Consider the following 19221-nt stretch of genomic DNA (forward strand, 5'->3'; position numbering starts at 1 on the left):
ATCTTTTTTGTATAGCAGAGACCAAAACTGAACACAGATGTAATGGTCTTCAGAAGTGGAGGAAAACAACACAGAAAATTTCAGGTAACTTCCTACCCAGGAAACCTGGAACAAATAACTGATCTAATTTTAATCAGCTAGGAAATAAGCAATAGCCAACATACAGGTTCCAAGGGCAAATCTTTCATTTTTTATGTAGGGGGAAAGACTGCAAATGATGGGTATCTTCACTTTAGTCTTTTGATGCTGATTCACACAACATTCTTCATAACATATTAGAGAGCCATAGTCTCAAAGAAATAGTTAGAAAATTATGTTCAGCTGCTTTGTAACCTGAGGCACAAATCTCCAGTGTTTAACAGACTAATGCATATATCAAACAACGTTCACCTGGGGTCACTCTGGGTTAGATAATGAAGAAGGAATTTCCCTGTTAAAATCCGTAAGCAGGACAAAGTGGAGAGCGGAGGTCAATATCCACTTTCAGAAGATACATTTAAAATGAAAATGTATCTCCTGATAAGAAGCAAACAGAATGTCCTTTGAGACGGAAAAGGATCAAGATCTTCAGTTTGGTGGGAATAATCTGGCAGCTCAACTGAAGACTGGAAATCACTGGCTGACAGAAGTTGGCTTTATTGTCTGTTAGAGATCACAAGCTAGCATGACCTAAGCTGCTGAGAAACAACGAAAGTCTGTTGGAGAAGTGGAAACATAAATGTACACATACTGAAGCAATCACACAGTTCTTTCAACTCATGCTCAGCTATATAAATAAGCCCGGTGTGGGGAATTGAATATCTGGAGATATGTTAGAACCATAGAATCATAGAACAGTTAGGACTGGAAAAGACCTTAAGATCACCTAGTTCCAGTCCCCCTGCCATGGGCAGGGACACCTCACACTAAATCATGTCACACAAGGCTCTGTCCAACCTGGCCTTGAACACTGCCAGGGATGCAGCATTCACAGCTTACCTGGACAGCCCATTCCAGTACCTCACCACCCTAACAGGAAAGAACTTCTTATATCCAGCCTAAACTTCCCCTGTTTCAGTTTGAACCCATTACCCCTTGTCCTATGCCCCTTGGAATAGGCCAGCCAGCAGAGAGTTCAACCCATTTATTTTCTATTTAAGCACAACAGTGTATTTCAAACATCTCAAGAGGTAAAGTTAGGATTGCCCCATGTTCCCCATGAAGGGGCAGACCCTTCAGGGCTTGTCCTTATTGGCTGCTGCACAGCTGTTCTGGAACTCCAGTCTAACAGAGCGGTGATGTCACGGCCTGGGTTCCACCAGCAACTGCCCATTACCAGGGAGAGGCACAACAGAGAGACCTTTGCCCCTGCACCCTACCCTGTGCTCCCTCTGACCCCTCCTGGACCCCCAAACTTTTCTACCCTACTCTCAGCCCTTCTAACCTTCTGCCTGCCCTAGTCTCCTTATCCCTGATCCACAGTCCTAACTTGGTACCACCATGCAGCCGCCTACGAAGAGCCTTGTCCTGCTGGCAGCCCAGCGCAGCCCTTGCAGGAGTGAGGAAACAAAAACCTGCATCCGCAGAGTAAGGAGCCTGTGGGTGCCAAGGCAGGCACGGGACTGGGTCTGTGCCCGGGTCCCGCAGGGAGGGAGCACGGTCACTAACCCCTGTTCTCTCTGCTCCGCAGGTCCTCAAGCCATTACCACCCTGCAAGGTGCTGAGGCACAGAAGGTGCAGACTCCTCCAGCTGCAAGTTTCACCCTGTCAGAGCTGGTGGGTGTTGCTGGACAAGGAGCCCCTGGCCTCCCACTGGCTCCTGCTGGGGACGTGCCCGGGGCCCCAGCACCCCACGGCTCTGCCCAGGCAGCTAGATGGGGCCCAGTACCCAGACCCTTATCCCACAGCTCTGTTCCGCTGCCCAGGGCAGCACCAATGCACTCTTCTGCTTGGCTTTTCCTTAGGCTGTTCCAACAACTGATAGAGCTGGAGGAGGAGGCTGCCAGCGGGACCCAAGGGGGGGAGGAGAGCATGGAAGTTGAGATGGAGTTGGAGGAGGAGCAGGCAATGCAGGTGGACTGAGGAGTGGTAAGGCAGCACGTGCCCCCCATCCACTGCCAGCAGTGAGGTTGGCTCGGCTGCTGCTGCGCTGGTCCTGGGGCTGTGTGCGACAGCCCCACTGCAAGGACGCAGTGCCTGGTGGTCTCTTCCTGGCAGCACAAGTTCCACCACAGCATTGCCCTGTGCTGCCTTTGGGCCACGCGAGCCAAGTGTGATTGCACTGAGCCCGGCTCCCAGCCACAGCCAGGAATGAGCCCCGAGGCAGAATCCCTCTCTCCCCAGTGTGTCCCAGGGCTGTAGCAAACACAGTGACCCATCAGTAGCCTCACTGAAATGACCTTGTGCTGCTTGCTTCCAGGCTGATCCAGATGGAGGTTTTCCTGTGTTGGCAGATTTTTACAGACGATTCTTGGTTTTCACAGTAGGTTGTTGTTTTTTACCAGAAGATTGTTGGTTTGTCATAGAATAGTCGTAGTTTTAAGTAGAAAAGTTGTAATTTCTTGTGATGTTTGTTTTGTTGTGTTGTTTGTTGTTTTTTTTTTTTGTTGTGTTGTTTGTTGTTAAATAAATACTGTTCTTGATGCTTTATTTATCCAGTCTCTCTTTGTATTTGCTGTTGTTGTGGTTTAAACCCAGCCAGAAAGCTCGTTCACTCACTCCCCCCCATCTTGCCCTCCCCGAACTCCTGGAGGGACGGAGAGGAGAATCAAAAAGAATGCAACTCCCACAGGCTGAGATAGGAACAATTTAATAACTAAGGTATAACATAAATCACTACTGCTACCACCAGTAATAATAATGGTAAAGGAAATGACAAGGGAAGAGAATACAACACCTCACCACCCACGGATCAATAACCCGCTCCCCCAGCCCGAGCAAGCACCAACCGATACCGAGTCCAACCCCGCAGTCCCTAGCCCTTCTGGGTAACTCTCTGTTACGTCCTGGGCATGACGTGCTGTGGTATGGGATACTTCTTTGGTCAGTTTGGGTCAGGTGTCCTGTCTCTGCTTCCTCCCGGCTTCCCCTCCTCCCTGGCAGAGCATGAGGCTCACAAAGTCCTTGGTCAGACTAAAACATCATTGTTATCAGCTCTGTTCCCAGGCTGAAAGCCAAAACACAGCACTGCACCAGCTACTAAGGAGAAAAAATGACTGCTCCTGCTAAACCCAGGACAGCTGTGAGCACTTGCTCCAGGTTCCCAGGGCTGGAGGGGTCAGGAGGTGCTGGCCCTGGGTGCTGGGGCACCCCAACTGTCCTCGCATGGCTTCCCTGACCCGGCAGAGCGGCTCTTTCAGGAATAGCAGAGAGGAGAATCAAGAAGCACTTGAAGACAACTGAAGGAAGTGTGATTATTTTAAACATGGGATAGCTCTGTGGTAATATGCTAAAGGATGCCAAGTCAATAATGGTACTGAATATCCACTGAGTACAAGACAAAGAGGGAAAAGTCAGGAAGATTAGGCTATATCTTAAAGAACATATGTACCGATGAACCACTAAGCTGGTTTAGGCAACTTATGGAGTTCACAGCAGTGAGCAATTTTGTTCTGACAAAGTTTTGGTCTTCCAGAGGCAAGTGAATGATGGGGTGTACTTAGGCATTTCCTGCACATAAAACTGTTGCCAAAGTAATCACTTAGAAAGTGCAGACTAGAGGAATGAGCTTATAAAAAAAGAAAAAAGAAAAAAGAAGAAAAAAGAAGAAATTAAAAAAAAAAACAAATAAAAATAAATAAATAAAAAATAAAAAGAAAAGGTGTTTTTTGTTTTGTTTTTTTATAAACACAAATATCATAAGGAGAAAGGTATCAAGGCCTTTCAAGTGTTTCACAAACCTATAAGACTCAGATCTGATTCACCAAATATTCTGCAGGGGGACACTGGTTGTTCATCCATCTGTACTGTTGTTTTTCTATCTAGCTCAAGAGGAGCACCACAAAAATATGTCATACAGTAACAACATCTGAAAGGAACTCTGACTGTAGGTCATCCTGGCCAGGGAATTGCTGCTGTTGGGATCAAGGGCAGCTCTTGAGGAAAGGAAACTAAAGGCAAGATGCATCTAACAATAAGCAGAATCCTGACACCATGGAGAAACAGGACGTGCCTCCTGACAACATGGAGGAGATAGAAGGAGCTGAAAGCTGGAAAGTTGTAACATAGACTTGTCTATGTATCTGAAAGTTGCATGCTTTGAATCTGGACCTCTTTTAGAGGTAACAAAATTATAGGGTTTGTCTTGTTGCTTTAAACAAGTGACAGTAGAAGTGGTTAATGATGGTGCTTTGAGAAAACCTAACTAAATGCTGGATAACACATGGCTCTGAAAAAAAAAACACGAGAATAGACAAAACTTGTCAAAAGTATTCAAAAAAGTTAATATTAACTTCTATATGCAAATATTTTGGACTATTTCTTATTTTTCTGAAGTGCAATGACTGCACATCTGAGTTAAACAAGAAAGAAAGAGGTTTGATTTGGGGTTTGGTTTGTTTGAGTTTTTTGGGGGGTTATTGTTTTGATTATTTTTTTTTTTTTGTCTAGTTTAGTTTTTTTGTTGCTGTTTTTGTGAGGTATTTTTTTCATTTTGGAGTGGGCTTTGGTTTTTTCTTCCTGGAAATTTTTGATATAGACGATGTTGGGATAGATAGCATGTAATTGCTCCATTAATAGAGCTAGACCAGGAATACAGTGATGAATCATGTTCAGTGATTTTTATCTTCAAGTTTATTAAGGGTAACTAGCTGGTTTCCTTGAAGTCATGAAAGGTTTGTTGTGTTTGTAGCTATTCTCCTCATGAAAGATGAGTTCTAGAGCAGGGGGATGACCTATAATATCCTTGTTCTTGGAAAGTCAGGATAAGAAAAAAAAAAACAGGATAAGAACTAAAAAAAAAACTTCATGAGATAGTCCTTTATTCAGACGACTGAATTCTGAATTCTGAATTCAGATGACTGACAGATCATATATTTGCACTAAGTCATAAAAGACAGCAGGAAGGAAGTAAATGCTCGAGATCAGCAGCTTATGCAGATAAGCACAGATCTACATGGAACTGTTGGAACAAGTCCAGAGGAGGGCCATGAGGATGATCAGGGGACTGGAGCACCTCCCATATGAAAATAGGCTGAGAAAGATGGGACTGTTCAGCCTGGAGAAGAGGAAGCTGTGTGGAGACCTCATAGCAGCCTTCCATTATCTGAAGGGGCGCTATAATGATTCTGGGGAGAGACTCTTCAGTAGGGACTGTAGTGATAGGACAAGGGGTAATGAGTTCAAACTTAAACAGGGGAAGTTTAGATTGGATATAAGGAGGAAACTCTTTCCTGTTAGGGTGGTGAGGCACTCAAACAGGTTGCCCAGGGACGTTGTGAATGCTCCAACCCTGGCAGTGTTCAAGACCGGGTTGGAAGAGGCCTTGGGTGATATGGTTTAGTGTGAGGTGTCCCTGCCCATGGCAGGGGGGTTGGAACTCGATGATCCTTTCCAACCCTAACTATTCTATGAGCCTATGATTCTATGATTCTACGATTCTACGATTCTATGATTCTACAGCTAGTGGTTCAAAGGATAAGACTTGGCTCAGATTTAAAAGAAGCTCTCATCAGAACAGCTGGTCAGAACATAAGATTGAGAGGCTTCTTTTGTAGGAGGCTGATGGCCCACCTGCTGTGGTATGTAACCTTCAGCTGAGTCACAAAACCGTATAAAACAGGAAACTAGTAGCTCTGTGAGAATTATTTTGGATTAATAGGTCAACTGAACTTACAAAATTTGTCTCTGACAGGGAAGAGAGATGCAGTTTTTTCCACAAAGATAGAGACACTTTGCAAAAGTAATTTGCTAAACTGAAAAATGGAAATTTTCATATGGGAAACAAAAGTTAGCTAATTTCTAAATCCAGCCAGTCTTGCAGCTTTTATGCATTTATGGACACCTCTTCAAAATATCTCAAAACCTGACATGCTGAGATTTTAAGAAGTTGGCCTCTGACACACAAAGAGACATTTTAGTACTTCTGGTAGTGAGTCTAAGTGCTGAAATATTTGTACTAGAACTCTTGGAGATGGTGCCAAGTAAGAGAGTGACTGATTGTGATACTTTTTAACGGTAAAAAGCAGAAATCTTGGGGTCTGGTAGTTGCAACTTTACTGTAGATTTGGTTGCATGTTATTCTTCTACAGCTCCATGCAATCAACTGTAATGTTTTCACACAAACTGTCCCTGCACAGAATAAATCCAGGAGGAAACCAAGAATGAACAGAGGTGCAAAGATTGTGCAGTCCCAATACTTCACCCAGTTCCTCCAGCCTTGCTCACACACACTACTCGCACCGCAGCTTCTGTGTAAACATGTCTTGTTACTATGGCAACAGCTACATCAAGTGTTCCTTTCATTAAGTGGTATTTTTGAGCTATGGAACACATTCTGAACTGGGAACAAACATGCTGCATTAGCTGCATTCTTTATAATTTGTGAAAGGGTTGTTCTCCAGAAAAATGAAATCATGTAGACTTGGATGCTGGATTTTCATTTTAGATCTCTTAACATTAAAGTTGTCCATAAAATTTCTACTGAAGTAGTTTCTTGAAGAAATATTAAATCACTGACTCCTTTGCTATACATAATGTAGGCTTCAAGAGATCATACATGGGTTGCCCATCGAATGCTATAGATGCTTTAGAGGCAGCATCTGGAAAGACTTAGGAGTCCAAGGAGCTTTAAGAAGCTCATTTGGAGACAAAATTCTTGATATTCCCAGTTTCTCTTTCTGCGGACCTGGAAGTCCTTAGAAGTGTGCATGTGTTCTCAGGGCCTGTGACTCTCGGATGGTATGAGTCAAGTCTCACATGGAAAATGCTAATTCAAGGGAAAAATAAAAAATTACATTGTTCACTGAACAGGGCTTATTTTGGTTTTGTTTCTAATTCACATCCCCTGGTTAATTTAGAGTGAGGTTTTGAGGGTGTTTTGGTTTGCTTCTTTGGGTCCAATTTAAAAGCAAATTTGAAAAATGAACCAAAATAATTGTCCATTACTGTAAAATACAATGTTCAATTATTATGTAGCTATCTTGCTGTTATATATACCAGAGTAAACTGTGTACTGATTCTTAGACTCATAAATTTCACAAGGAGCAATCCAGATCAGATGTTAAACTTCACTGGGTGTTCCTATGCTGAGATTGTATAACATAAAATCATGTCTTCCACAGAGACATCAGAACTTGACTTCAAGAAGCACAAATGTGTTTAATTATCCTGGATAGTTTATTTCACTGAGTCATGTTTTGGTTAAAAATATATATTTAGTTTATACTTGAATTTACAGAATCATAAAATCATAGAATAGTTAGGACTGGAAAGGACCTTAAGGTCACCTAGTTCCAGTCCCCCTGCCATGGGCAGGGACACCTCACACTAAATCATGTCACCCAAGGCTCTGTCCAAACTGGCCTTGAACACCACCAGGGATGCAGCACACAGAACTTCTTTGGGCAACCAATTCCAGTGCCTCACCACCCTTACAGTACAGAATTTTTTCTTTATATATAGTGTAAACTTCCCCTGTTTAAGTTTTAGCCCATTACCCCTTGTCCTATCACTACAGTCCCTAATGAATAATCCATCCCCAGCATCCCTATAGCCCCCCTTCAGATACTGGAAGGTTGCTATGAGGTCTTAATGCAGCCTTGTCTTCTCCAGGCTGAACAGCCCCAACTTAATTTGTCTGACTTTAGGTTCTAGTGATTTGTCCTGACTGCTTTTCCACAAAGTCCTTTAATTCCCAGGGTTTTTTCCCCGTATGAAGGTACATATACACGAAAACAAGTAACCTTGCAGTATTTATTTAATAAATTGAATAGATTGAGTTGGGTTTCATCTTCATTGTAATTTTCTAGGTAAAGTATCACTTTTATGATTCATTTCTCTACTCTGCAATATTAACACTGTGAACAGGGGAACTGAGATATTGTGGGAAGCTCCTAGAGAATTGTTTTGTGCAAGAGTAAATGGGGAAAAGAGAAAGTAAAGATTGTTTCTGTATCCACCCTGCCTAACAAGAGATAAATGGAGTTATCTACTTTCACAGCTATGCTACTTCTTCTGTCTGAACGGAGGCTATGCCTCTTCTCAGCATCACAGAGTAGGTACAACTCAAGGTCATCTGGGAAATGGGGAGCACTGCAAAGAAGGCTCCAGTACAGATTTGGCTTATTTGTGCTGAAGTCCACTTTAATAATGCTTTGGCCTTACCCAAAGTATCTGTCCACTGAGGATTTAAACAGCCTTCATGAACAAGAGTGTAGTTTGCAACTCCCTGTTCCACCTGAGCACTCACTCCTCCATGGGACTCTGTGTCATGCACATACTGCAGCAGCTTTGATGTGATATTTATTTTCTAGTCATCAACATAAACCACACTAGGTCTAGTGCATCGTTATGTTGACTGGCGTTAATTTCATTGCTATGGCTTCATTCCTCGAAAATTCAAATTTTAATCAGATTAGTCCTGATTTAACCTTTGAAGGTGTCAAGCTTAGAGCTTATTTATCAAAGAAGGTTAAAAAAATTGCAATTTTTAACCAGTGCCATGATGTTTTTCCAGTCCTTTGAAGTGTATCTGTGGTTCTAAGAACTTTTAGATTAGACTCAACAAATTGGAGATCTCTTAAACTATTCTTATGGAATGCTTTTTTTTTTTTTTCCTGATTGATAATCTACGTCTAAGTTACAAAAGAGAGAGACAACATTTCTTCTTATTTATGTGGTAAAAGTAGAGCTGGACAGAAATTTGTAGCTAAGAAATTGTTACCTTGGATATGCTAATTCATTGAAACATAAATGATGACATGCTGAGAGTATTTACTTGAAATATCAGACACCTTAGCTGAGCTTTTTACTTTCCCTAATTTCCTCCTTATCAGCTTCACTCCTCACTTTCTGTAACTCTTGAAAATTAGTTAATTTGAAAGAAATGTCTGTCTGCAGAGGAACTATCTTGTGCTCTTCCCTTCTGAGACTGGTGAAATAAGGATCTCCCTCAGACTCCCCACTCCAGCTACCATGCCTTGTGCACTTTCCTTCTATTTGCTTTCATCTTTCTTGGGGAAAATGAGTGAAATTGATGTGCAATGCTCACTCTGTTTGTCTGTTGGATTTTTGCATGGACCTGCTATCTCTCTCTTCTTCAGATGTAACTTCCTTAGGAAAGGAGATAATTACCATTTCATTGTGCTGAAATGCCTAGCACAGTGATAAACTGCTGCTTATCCTATTCCTTTTCATTTGCTTGAAATATAAAAATATACGGAAATATACTTGCTTTGATAGATTTTTAAAAAACAACCATAATGTTGGCAAACTTAATAATGATGAAGTTTACAACAATAATAACTATACTAATATCAGATTTTAAATGAAGATTTTTCACATCCAGCTCAAATGAATCTTCCTGTTAAATTTCAGTAACTCCAATTTTACTGCACTCAAAGGAGAACTTAATAAATCTCTAAGCATATTTTGGACGCCCCTTATTTATGTATCTTTTTTTCATTCATGATTGCATCACTCTTTTTCTGAGTTCAGTTGTTTCCATCTGCCTCCTTATTCACATAATGACAACCCTGTCTGCTTCAGTTAGTTGTTAGCTTCCACCTGAAAAAGATATATTTTTCTTTCCCTACTTTCTTCCAGATCCTCTCCCTGCTTTTCCTTCAAACTACTATCTGCAACGTCATGTACCTTCTGTAGGTCATCTTCACTATTTTCTGTGTCTTCTTCTTAATTTTGGACTCACCTGTCTCTCAGGTCCTTTACAGAATCTTTGAAGCTTTAACTATTCATGCTGCTCCAAATGCTGCCATAGGTCCCAGTGTGTGTCAACATATATGGAAGGTTTTCAAATAGTTTCATGTTTCTGTCAAGTCTTCCATTTTCTCTAACGTGCATTTCAGGCCAAGGAAACAAAATACCTGATTTATGTCTTTATTCTTTTCACTCTCACATGCTTCATAATACCTTTTTGCACCAGTCTTGAAAGAAAATTTGTCTCCAGTTGATTTATTAAGTATTTTTTTAATATTTTCATTCTTAAATAGAAGGTAGAGTATATCTTGAGTTTCCTTTTTCTTTGTGTTGCATTTCCTACAGTACTGTCTCTCACTGTTTTATTGCATGCTCTTTATCTTTCATTTTCTGCAGCTTCTACATCAAGGTGAGGTGCTCTGAGAGACTTCATTTTCCCAGGTGCTACAAGACACACATTTCCAAAGCTAAAATACCTATCTTTTGCAGTACAGTCAGCAAAGTTAAGTCTTCAAATGCCGAACAACTCTCCTACTGTCTGGAAGAAGATGTCATATCCATCATCAAATCGCAGCAACAGTGTTCTCTTTTTCTATATTTATTACTTACATTCTTGGCTAAGGATTCATGACACCTATCAGCTGCGAAACACACAAACACTTGAACATTGTGACACCTAGCACCATCCTGTTTGATGGCTAGGGGACTAGATAACAGAGAGGTACCTATGTTGCTTTGGGGAGGTTTTGCACAGGTACAAGAGATTTTCTGCAAGAGGAATCTTCTGGGATTAGGCTCTCCAGGTTACCTCTAAAAACTAAGATACCAGACAACACTGTAGCTTTCTGAAACTCACCTGCATTGCAGGTCATTATGTCTGTGCACAAATGTGCTCAGGAAGTGGGAGTTAAGGACTTGATTCAATGTTTGATTGGATCAGTTAAAGAGTCTATTGACTCAATTGGGAATGAATCAGGGCCTGATTTACCTATTTGTGAAAGCACAACCCTAATAATTTATTATTTTCACGATTTTTATCATTAATAAGCCTGACATTTAGTTATTGTGGAGAGTTTTGAATAAATCTCAGGTAACTGATCACAAAAAACCAACACCTAATTCCTTATAATCAAGGACAAAAAGCTGTTGAGAGATCTAATCTTCTTTTGGTAAGCAGTGTAAAAGAACTATTAACACTCGGCATCTGCTAGGAAGAATACATAGCATTTGGAAGATATTCTTACAGAGAATAAGGGCAGGAGAAACCACCTCAGAGGGAAGGGTGTGCAGAACTTTAAAGATACCATTTGAGCTAGAATAGGCATAGAATTCACTGAACCAAACATAAACAAATCAAATGTTAATTTTCAAGGTACATAAATAGTGTATCATGGTTTGACAGAACTCAGGAACAGAGAAGTTAAACCCAAAATTCTAATTTATGAGACATACGTTTTTAGAGACCCAAACTGTGCTCTGTCTCAAAGCTCCTCAAATAAACTTATATCTCTGGATAATTTTGCCTCCTAGCAGACTAACCACCTTATGGTTAAGGACTTCTCACATATGCCAGATATTTGCTGTCCTTCTACAGCACTTGGGCAATATTGCATCCAACCTTCAGTTGTTTACTGTCAATATTGACTGGTGAATGTATTAGCTGCAAGATATGTTGGATAGTTTGAGTTTAACATAATTTTTGAGACCTCAAATGTATATTATTAATTCAGTTTGATGTTGACAGACATGATGGTACTAGATGGTACATCTAATCAAGGAAGAAGCATCAGGTTATACTTATTCACAAAAATATGAGATCATCATATACTTGTAGCCAAATAAGCAACTACTTCCATCAGCAAATTTCCATTTGCTTCTTTTTTCAGTAGAAGAAAATATGAGTAGGTTGGAGTATTAATGACTTGTGAAACACTAATAGGAAATGCCATTACACAGGTGGTATTCATGAAGGCACTAAATGCTTTGATGGTAAATTCATAGAAATATGGAATGATTTGGCTTGGAAGGGACCTTATAATTAATCTAGTTCCAAAACCCTGCCATGGGCTGGGACACTTTCCACCAACCCAGACTGTTCAAGCCCCATCAAATTCCCCTGTGATAAACACAAACTGAGCTTCCGGACGGGTCATACTACCAGTCAGAGGTTGAGTCATGTGTCAACAGTCAGCAAAGAAGTTGAAATTTGCTTTGATGATAATAATGTCTTTCTGCAAGATCTGAAGCAGCAGAACCTCACAGCAACTTTAACAGAATAGCTTAAGCTAACACTTCACTTAACCCGTTGACATGTAATAAGCTGACATTAGTCCACAAATCATACCCAAAAGATCCTTCAAATGTAAGAGATTATAATAACTTCTATTAAAATAGAGGAACTGGCACCTGGCTGAATTTCAGTTGTTCTGAATGCCCTGACTGACAAGTTAACATGGGCCTATTGTGTGTTTGCTGAATTGCTAAGGCAGGCAGAGCCCAGCAAAGAGGAGCAGTATCTAGGGAGCAGGGGAACAATGTGGCTGGAGATTTTGTGGGTAAAACTAAATGTAACTTTGCCATCTGTTCCAGTGGGTAAACAGATATGGGGTGTCACGTTTTTTATCTGAATCAGCTTATTTCTCTCCCATTAAGTCACTGATATGCTATGTAAATCCAGCTTTGCTTTGACTAATTTCAATTTAGAACAATATTTTATCCCATTGGGAAACCCAGGCAAAAGTGATAACATAAAGAAGAGTGTTTTTCCTTAACATTTCCTAGCCTTTATCTGCATAGAATATCACTTCAAAGTCTCTTCTGTTCCTCTATTCCAGCCTTCTCAGGCAATTGGTGTACTAGCAGATATTAATGCAAACACATACTGTTTGAGAAACTGTGGTACCATATCTGGTCTTTATGAATAGATCTGTAGAAGCCGTCTTCCAAAAACAGAGAGATGGAATCTTTCCACAGCTTTAAATGTTCACAGAATTAATTTAATTTTAATATGGTGATTATAATAAGAAAATGGTGATTTTTTTTTTCTTAGTGTCTGGAGAACAGCTGACTCTGCCCTGATTAGTGGTAGAATTTACTTTTCTAGCCCCTAAAACAAATGAGTTATTTGTCTTGCTTGTTGTGGCAACTTGACATTACAGGTTTGAAGCCCTATTTTAAGCAGTCTCCTGTGGCTTTCTTCCAAAGGAAGTTTTCCCCCACCATTTTCTGTAACTGACTAGCATAGCAACAGGCAAAATGTCCCAGGTAGGGAAAACGCAAGCTGATTTTGTAGGTAATAAATCATATCCATTCCTAGCGCTTAATGTGCCAGCATAATGAAGACATAGGGAGTATTAACAATGAAGAAGTTTCTACAGGCACCTTTCACAACTGGTCCTGGTGAGCTAACAGAGATCATTTGGGTTGTTTTCCTGACATGCTGTTCTTTGAGATCTGCTGTCACAATCCACAAAGTGGGTTTCCTTGTGAAAATCCCTTCTCAAGGGTGGATTAGTATGTTACTTTGCCTTTTGTTAATGTCCTGGGTTTAGCACTAGCAGTCATTTTTTCTCTTTCTTGGTAGCTGGTGCAGTGCTGTGTTTTGACTTTCGGGCTGGGAACAGAGATGAAAAAAATGATGTTTTGGTTTGGCCAAGGACTTTGTGAGCCTCATGCTCTGCCAGGGAGGAGGGGAAGCCGAGAGGAAGCAGGGACAGGACACCTGACCGAAACAGACCAAAGAGGTATTCCATACCACAGCACGTCATGCCCAGGAGGTAACTGGGGAGTGACCCGGAAGGGCAGAGGGGACAGCAGGGTTGGAGGAGGTATCGGTCGGTGCTTGGTCAGGCTGGGGGGGTGAGTTATCGGTTGACTGGTGATGGGGTGTTGTATTCTCTTCCCTTGTTATTTCCTTTATCATTACTATTACTGGTGGCAGCAATAGTGATTTGTGTTATACCTTAGTTACTAAACTGTTCTTATCTCAACCCGTGGGAGTTACATTCTTTCTGATTCTCCTCTCCGTCCCTCCAGGAGTAGGGGGAGGGCAATAAGGGGGGGGAGTGGGTAACAAGCTGTCTGGATGGGTTAAACCACGACAGTTCTTTTTGGCGCCCAACGTGGGGCATGAGGGGTTGAGATAACGACAGATCTGACCGTCACAATGCTGATTTATTGGCTCTCAGAGTTGTTCCTCTTGATCTCACAGCTTCAGAATGTTGTAACTTACTTAGAGCCGGTATTTGCTGTGTTAGTGTTTATCAAGTGTGGGGCTTGGGCTAAGGTTCCTGTCTCACTGTACTTTATGGCAATGACTTGTAATACGGGTGGGCTCCAGCAGCAGGGCGGGACGGACGTGGCCGTGGACTGGTCCCTGGCCGTCCGGCTGCTCCTCACCGTCCTGGCCCTCGCCCTCGCCTCCGTCTGCGTGAGGCTCTGGGAAGCCGAGGGGGGGCGGCCCCGGGAGCCGGCGGCTGCTGAAGCGGCCCGGGAGAGCGGCCCCGGGGACCAAGCGGGAGCGGGACCGGAGGCCGCGAGGGGACGGCTGCCGGTGGAGGAGGTCGGGGCGGTCGAGGAGCGGGAGCAGGCGGCTGCCGAGCAGCGGGAGAAGGCGGCGGAGGAGCCGAGCCCCGCGGAGGAGCCGAGCCCCGCGGCCGAGCCCAGCCCCGCGACGGCCGAGAGCATTCCCCGGAAGCCGCCCGCCGAGCCCCAGGAGGACGCAGGAGACCCCGCAGCATTTCCCAGCAAGGCAGAGGAGGAAGAGCTGGACTCAGGAAAAGAGAAGCTGGTGGTGGGAGAGCCGGCAAGCACAGCAGCTACACCAGCCCCAGTGACAAGTACAGCAGCATCGCTTGAGAGTTCTGAAGGTCTTGGATGGCCTTTGGGTACCCTTGGGACCTGCCTGCTGATTGTGATGGGGATCACCATGTTGACACACACACAGACTGTGTTTTACCCACCACCATTTTGTCTGATCCCGAAATTTAAGCAGAGTCAGGTTTGGGTCTTGTCTGGGGTTAGACGACGATATGGGAGGAGCAAGAGGTTTTCCCCAAGGCTGGACAGCCATGAGTGGCAGGGCATGTGGGACAGTATGGGCAAGTATCTAGTCCACTGGGCCCCTCCAGTGCTGTGGAAGCATTGGAGATGGAAGGCAGCTGTATGGAGTCCCCAGCAACAAGCTGCAAAACCTGCTGAAGGGGACAGTGAATTATTTTGAGCCCGGTGGGCCCATGGCATTTTCAGGCCATCAGAGCAGAGATGCAACATCGAGATGGGCCTGTGATCAAGGGGTGGACTTAACAATGGACACTATTGCCCAGGTTATTCATGTGTGTGAACACTGCACACAGCCTCTCCTCCTCTGAAAGACTTTTACAAGAGATGGAGCCTGGCATCATGGACCAGATGGACTCAGCAGCTTTATAGGGACTGGCCATGCACTACGATGAGAGTGCACTTAGATAAGAGTGATGGTATATTGAAAATGTGGGATCTGAGCATGACGTGAATGGTATGGAATAAGGGGTGGATAATGTCCTGGGTTTAGCAGCAGCAGTCATTTTTTCTCCTTCTTGGTAGCTGGTGCAGTGCTGTGTTTTGACTTTCGGGCTGGGAACAGAGATGAAAAAAATGTTTTGGTTTGGCCAAGGACTTTGTGAGCCTCATGCTCTGCCAGGGAGGAGGAGAAGCCGGGAGGAAGCAGAGACAGGACACCTGACCCAAACTGACCAAAGAGGTATTCCATACCACAGCACGTCATGCCCAGGAGGTAACTGGGGAGTGACCCGGAAGGGCAGAGGGGACAGCAGGGTTGGAGGAGGTATCGGTCGGTGCTTGGTCGGGCTGGGGGGGCGAGTTATCAGTCGGCTGGTGTTGAGGTGTTGTATTCTCTTCCCTTGTTATTTCCTTTATCATTACTATTATTGGTGGTAGCAGTAGTGATTTGTGTTACACCTTAGTTACTAAACTGTTCTTATCTCAACCCGTGGGAGTTGCATTCTTTCTGATTCTCCTCTCCGTCCCTCCAGGAGTAGGGGGAGGGCAAGAAGGGGGGGGAGTGGGTGAACAAGCTGTCTGGATGGGTTAAACCACGACAGTTAAGTAAGTAATTTCAAAATACTCCTTTCCAAGTCAGCATAGTCACAACTAGAGAATTTCCAAATTTCTTCTTAGCAATGGAGTGATGTCTCTTCAGCATTTAGCCTGAAAGCAACAGAAGGGGATATTGTATATTTCTTTGAGTTTTCACTAAGCCCAGCTAAGTAATAAATCCTTTTCTCAGAAATCTGCTTCTTAGCTCTTCAACCACAGTCAGACCTCTTTTTGCTGAGCTTTTTGGGGATTTTTTTGTTTTGATTCTAATCTTATGAAGATAGCCAATGAGCCTTAACACAATTAAATTAATAACAATGCTCTTTTTATCTGTTAACATAAAATCCAACATGTTATGATAAGTGAGCCCAAAGAGAAGGTGTGATTAACCATTGAAACAAGTGACAGTTTTAGTTCCTATGGAGGGATGTTTTTGCTTCTAGAAATGGCAGCAAGTAAAATTTCTTTTCAAGAAATGCTGATATCCATTCACTTCCCACTGAACTGAATGTAATCCAGACTGTGGAATTAAACTATCAACCTTGCTCCTCAAGAAAGTTGCCCATGGAGATTGAACAACCTTTTAAAGACCTTTGATAACTGTGAACACTCAATGGGATGATGATTGCCATTTTATAGCAATCAACTTGATGGCGTACTGAAGGATTTAGATATATATATACAGCTTCAGAAGAGAGGGTTTTTTTCCTAGATTTTATTCTGAATTCTATAAACAACACATGATATGAAGTACAGCTATGCGTCTCATAGGAGTGTTCTTAAAGGGTCAGATTTTCATTTTGTTTAACACATTATGAAAGAACTGTCCGTAAACAAGAATTCAGACCCTGTCTTATGGAGATTTGTGGTACTGTATTAGATTAAAAATAAGCAAAAGAGAAAAACAGAGAAAGGTAGAGAAAGCTACACATGCAGCTTTTTTGTAGAAATAGAATATATTAGGAAAACAAGATGGAAGGTTTTGGTAGCTGTAGCTGAAGGCTTGAGGTTGTTAACCAGGTTGAAGCGTGGTTAACAGAACGATGTGATTTAAAAAAGTTGTATCACACAATATTGATGGCAAAAGATCTTTGACAATAATATACTTAGCCGTAAGTGGTAGAGGATCTCTTATCACCCGAGCCAGGATCAGAAAACCATGGAGGGTAATTTAACCAGACCTGGTAAAAGTCAGAGGTTTGGGTTTTGTGTACATGTCACTCTGCTTTTCAGACATGTATTTGTATTGGTCTCAGATGACAGACAATAAGGTCATCAGGAAATTATTAATTCTGAAAATGAAAATGGCTTCCTATATGCCTCATGAGTGAGTTTTATTCAAATTAATCAGATATCTTATCTCGAGGGGCCACCCAGGCAAATAATTAATCCCAAGAGAATTGTATTTTTTTAGCTATCATACCAAAATTTAGAAAGTACTTCACTCTCAGTAACTTTGATTCTGCATTTATCTTATTCAGATTAGTATCTTCTGCTTATAACTTTGATTTTGAAGGACTTTTCTTTTGCCTTTCCCATTCTTATACCCTGATGAAGCATCTCTTAAGATCAGATGCATAAATGTTACACAGAAAAACTGTACAAAATAAGTTCAAATAAGAGGTTTTTTTAAGGGTTCTTGCCTATCATTTAACATTATATTTTCTTCTATGATGCTAATAACCCATTTTCTTTATAAGAAGAAACATAGAGGCAGGTAAGAGCTTTCCTACATATATTTTGCAGCAACTTGGTTTCCACTATAAGAATTCCTTCTTAAAGGTTTCGGCTATAAAATCCTTGTTTAAAGGAAATCAGTGGGATAATTTCAGTGACATCAGGACTCCACCCACTTAAGCTACCTTGGACATAAAATTGTGGAAATTCAAGTGTATGAAATTTCCTCCCCTTTTCCAATATTGTCCTTACCAATATCCTTCAGGGATGGAGAAGAGAACAAATGATAAAACTTATGTCCATATATGGAATGCTGTGCTAAGCCTGTATCCAAAATACAGTTATCTAAACAACATATAGTCATTATGTGTTATCACAGTCTCTGGGTAAATGCTGTGTTTGACTACTTAGAGTAGTCTACAGTAGACTACCAGTAATCAACTCAACCTACTTCCTGGTGCTTCCCAAATAGGCCTTACATACCTGTTACCTACCACAAATGCTGCTTCTGTTTTTTGCGACACGACTGTGTGTACCCTGTTTTATTTCAGCCTTACAACAGACCCACTTCTCAGCATCATTTCAGTTACATATTCATCCACCTGCCCTGCTGAGACCTATAACTGCATTGAAGGTGTAATCATGGAATGTATAGGACATATACAGAAAGTTTGTAGAAAATATTAATTCCCAGAACAAAACTGAACCTTGTGATTCTGCCCCTCTCATCTATATAGTGTATCAGTAGTGTTAAATTCTCTTAAATACTCACTATGGTGAACATGCATCATCTGGTAGCTCTGTGGATGCAAATACAAATGATTTGGGAAATAACGTTGACAGAAGAAATACCATTGACAGTCACTATGGAAAGCTAAGCTTAGACACTGAGTCTGCTATAATTCTCCAGTCCTTTAAAAGACAGAATTACTAGAGTTTTGACAAGAGAAGAACACATGACAAATAGGTGACATTTCCCCTCAATACCCTCTTGATAAACTCCTAAAGTGGAGTCAATTCTGTTTCTTCATGCACCTTGGTGTGTTGTTAGACAGCAGCATGACGAGAAAATGATGAATTTGGCTGTTGGATCAATCACTGAGAGATTAAGTTGGCCCACCTTTAGCCTAGTGACATGACCGCTCCTGGCTCTTAGCGACAGTTATTAGGTATCTTATTGATGAAGGGGACTTGAACACTGAGGTGAAAAACCTACTAACTTTCCTTGTAACAAATTTCATCTTTTGCTCACCTCCAGGCCTGAATTAAATTTGTATCTCTGCTGCATGATCTGCTTTGCTCTCTGGATAAACAGTTTATTTATTTATTTGTTATTTTATTTATTTATTTATTTATTTATTTATTTATTTATTATTCTAAGGATATGCAGCTATGGAATTGATAAGAAGATGGTCATGCTTTTACTCTTCAGCAAAAGAAATGCATGATGAAGAAATCCAGTATAATTTGTGGGTATTACCTCAGACAGCTCCAGCTGTGTAATAAGGATTCAGTACTGTTTGGTAGCTAGCAAGGGAGGAGTAACATTACCTCTGAGCTGAGTAAAGAGCTTTGATTCGTTGTTGAGAACATTCT

Source organism: Neopsephotus bourkii, unplaced genomic scaffold (genome assembly GCF_033783945.1).
Source record: "Neopsephotus bourkii isolate Nb327-2 ecotype Australia unplaced genomic scaffold, CSIRO-AGI_Nbou_v1 NB_1589, whole genome shotgun sequence".
Lineage (NCBI taxonomy): Eukaryota > Metazoa > Chordata > Aves > Psittaciformes > Psittacidae > Neopsephotus > Neopsephotus bourkii.